Here is a 3,064-nt window from a genome sequence, read left to right on the forward strand (position 1 = left end):
TTGCCATCCATCACTACCACTGATACACGACTGCCAGTGGCGCTCAAATGGAGCCTCTTGTACACATTAACACACACACATGCAAAGCTGTAACAAGACTCCTTTAAAATTCCTATGTTATTTGTTTTTATTCAAACACTTGAAATCATTCATGTTCAGCAAGTGGTTTGGTGGTAACGTGGCAAAAAAAAAAAAAAATTCATTCTTGGTCATTTATTGGTTGACATTATGCCACCAGAAATCCAAACATCTGGAACAAAAGAGATAATCCAACTAAATTCCCTGCAAACCTCTCAGGGCCTTTATGTTCAAACCACTTGCTTAAGTATTCCTCAAAGGTCAAAAGGAATTAGTGCAGAAGGGGTTTGTTTAGATAATCTGTGTACTCATTCACACTGTGGAATAAGACAAGGTCACATGCCATGTGGGTGTCCATCCCATGCAGAAAGTATCATTTGGGAAACAGAAGTATGAGGGGGGAAAAAAAAGATCACGCACATAGTCCTCTACATGTCTGTCCTGCTGTACCAAATAACAAGAAATCATCAAATTCCTGCTGTGTGTGCTGAAAAAACTGCTGAAACAAACCTACTGTGTGTGCTTACACTTTGTCAATAGGTAAAAGAATCCATTACATGTAGCTCCAGTACTGTTAAAGCATCCAGTGAAGCAGGGTTTAGTGAGAGCAGAGCAGAACCTACTGTTAGTTTTCACTCTTGCATAGCCAGTCAAATGAACAAATGAGCTTCCACCCACACATCTTCTCACTGACTGATGAGGCTGTAGTGAACAGAAAACATGTAGAGCCAACAAGGTCCTGTGACGGTGATTATTCACGTGTTTAAGGACTTAAATCGGAGCTAGTCTGATCACTATACTTCCTGTTATTTATCACTCCGAAGATTTTACCCATGTAAGATGTATTTGACCATGATGCGTGAATGGCATGTACGAAAGGATATGATTCGAGGTGCTGCATCATGATGGACTTTGATTGGACTTCTGCTTTTTTGGAGAATTTCTGTGTATGAATCTGGACCTCAGGAGCTGTTAATATATGCAGTGTACCTGTTTATTTATTCAAATAGTGGCGATGTAATTTCTGAGCATGCTGATGTTTCAGAATGAGAGTCCCTCTTTTCCCAGCATTTAGATATGCTTTCAGAATGCAGCTGGATATAATACCACTTTGGTGTAATAAGTACATAGAGTAGACTCACACCCTTGTTCAGGTCACAGAACGGGCTGCTGCATCAGTAAAACTAGTATTTGAGATAATGTTTGCATGATAATTTCTTGCATTATTGGATTGTAATTGAGTAATATGAATATTGACTCATAAGAAGGATGCATAACGATATCCAGGATCATGAAAGAAACTAGAAAAGATGAAAGATGTAAGGGCCAACTTATTCACAACCTGAAGTCATATCTGAACGCTGATATGTAAAAAAAAAAAAAAAAAGAAAGTAAGCTTCCTGACAGGAAATGAAGAGTGAAGTGAGAAATATCAAGCACACAATACACTCAGTTTTGTTAATCCTAAGATCCATTGGCAGCGCAACAGTTTCTTGCCTCATTTACAACCATTTAACAGTTTCATCTCATTTCAAGCCACTGCTGCTGTTCAGTATCTCTTTATTTTACACATTTCATTTAACTTCCCCGTAAAGAAAGATGAGGTAGGCGTATCATGTCTACACGCAGTTGTGCTGACCGATATTTTTCAAGCAGGTATTTATTGTACAACAATTTTTCTTCATCTTTCAACATAGCCTGCAGAAACCGTATCAGAGCCATTCCACTAACTCTTAAGCAAAGTACAGTGTTATGAGTAAAATATACAGTAGGAGCAGCATCTCTGAACTTGTAGATTTGTGTGACTTGGTACATGAATGTTAGAGCGATGCCATAGACATGTAGTGTGCCAATTACGGTAGCTGTCAAATTGTACAAACTCTGATTTTGTATGAAATAACTTTATATGAACAAGCTACTTTTGATTACAGAAGTGCCAGAAAGTCAAATGCATAAACTTGACACGACAAGGCTTCCCTTTAATTATGGTGTCTTTAACATTTCCTGCAAAATTTCTGTGACCTTGCAAAAGTCATATTTTATATATAAATCAATAAATGCAGCAAATTCATTCAATTGAGAAAAAATAAATAAACAATGTACAAATTGTCATGTCAGGTTTATGAGGGTGTTACTGAGGTTTAGCTTTTAGACACTAAACTTTGCTGTCAATGTTCACATGTGTAGTGTAATTCCCGTCGTGTTTCACATTTTGGTTCCAGAATGGCTAATCATGGATGTGGGTGTCAAACTGGAAGGTGGAAAAAAAAACAAAAAAAACAATGCAGCCAATGCATAACTTGTACTGTATATTTGGTGCCGTTTGGTGGATTGTGAAGATGTAAACTAGTCAATGGCCATGGGCTTGATGTACACTAGGGGGCACCAGTTACCCAAAAGAAGAGCTTTGCAACAACATCGAGCATACCCCGCTGAAATCCTTCTCACCGTTCTTCACTGAGGGGCAAATCCTCCTTGGATCAGCCTGTAAGGTCAAACTTACCTTCATCTGTCCAGAAAAAGGCCTGCTCTTGGAAGTCTGACAAGCAACAACCAGACTGTGATTAATCGCAGACATTTGGCTGAGACAGCTGATCCTTCCACCCAAGCCCTCCTCTCTCTGTACAGCGCCCTCCTGCTCCACGGCAGCTTCATCTCTTCTGCTCTGCTGCTCTCCATTGCTTGGTGCTGTGTCTTTGTTGTACACTGTACTCGCATTCCTTCGAAATGAATAAAGGAGAAGAAAAAAAAAAAAAAGAACAAGATGACTAGGGAATGCCTCTGTGTGATCTCTCACAAATCTACGTTTGCCTTATCACAGCTGGTGTATGTTTGTCCTCTCTGTCCAATAATGAAATGCAGCTGCTGCATTTTTCAGTCATGAAAAAGTGATGCCATATAAAATGAGGTTTAAGTTTCTTCCATATCTACAATTGTGTTTTTTTTTCTGAAGATGACAGCAAAAAACTTGCCTACTGTCAGAAAA

This window comes from Pempheris klunzingeri, chromosome 11 (assembly GCF_042242105.1).
Source record: "Pempheris klunzingeri isolate RE-2024b chromosome 11, fPemKlu1.hap1, whole genome shotgun sequence".
Lineage (NCBI taxonomy): Eukaryota > Metazoa > Chordata > Actinopteri > Acropomatiformes > Pempheridae > Pempheris > Pempheris klunzingeri.